The following is a 614-nucleotide window of genomic DNA, read 5'->3' on the forward strand; positions in this document are numbered from 1 at the left end:
TGCCGGGATTACAGGTGTGAACCACTGCGTCCGGGTACATTTACATTAAAAAAATAATAAATACTAGTGGGTTGTTTGTTTGTTTTAGACAGTCTCACTCTGTCACCCAGGCTAGAATGCAATGGCACGATCTCAGCTCACTGCAACCTCCACCTCCCTGGTTCAAGCGATTCTCCTGCCTCAGCCTCCTGAGTAGTTGGGATTACAGGCGCCCACCACCATGCCCAGCTAATTTTTGTATTTTTAGTAGAGACGAGATTTTGCCATGTTGGTCAGGCTGATCTCGAACTCCTGACCTCAAGTGATCCGCCCACCTCAGCCTCCCAAAGCGCTGGGATTACAGGCGGGAGCCACTGAGCCCAGCCAAATAAATGCTAGTTTAAATGTATAAAAGTAAAATTAAAAATACGATTTTTACCCAAAGAACATTGAACACTGCATATATTTGCAACCAGGTGAGCATATACATATTTATTTATTTATTTAAGACAGTTTCGCTCCTGTTACCCAGGCTGGAATGCAATGGCGTGATCTCAGCTCACCGCAACCTCAGCCTCCCGGGTAGCTGGGACTACAGGCATGGGCCACCACACCCGGCTAATTTTGCATTTTCA

The sequence above is a fragment of the Piliocolobus tephrosceles genome, chromosome 21 (assembly GCF_002776525.5).
Source record: "Piliocolobus tephrosceles isolate RC106 chromosome 21, ASM277652v3, whole genome shotgun sequence".
Classification (NCBI taxonomy): domain Eukaryota; kingdom Metazoa; phylum Chordata; class Mammalia; order Primates; family Cercopithecidae; genus Piliocolobus; species Piliocolobus tephrosceles.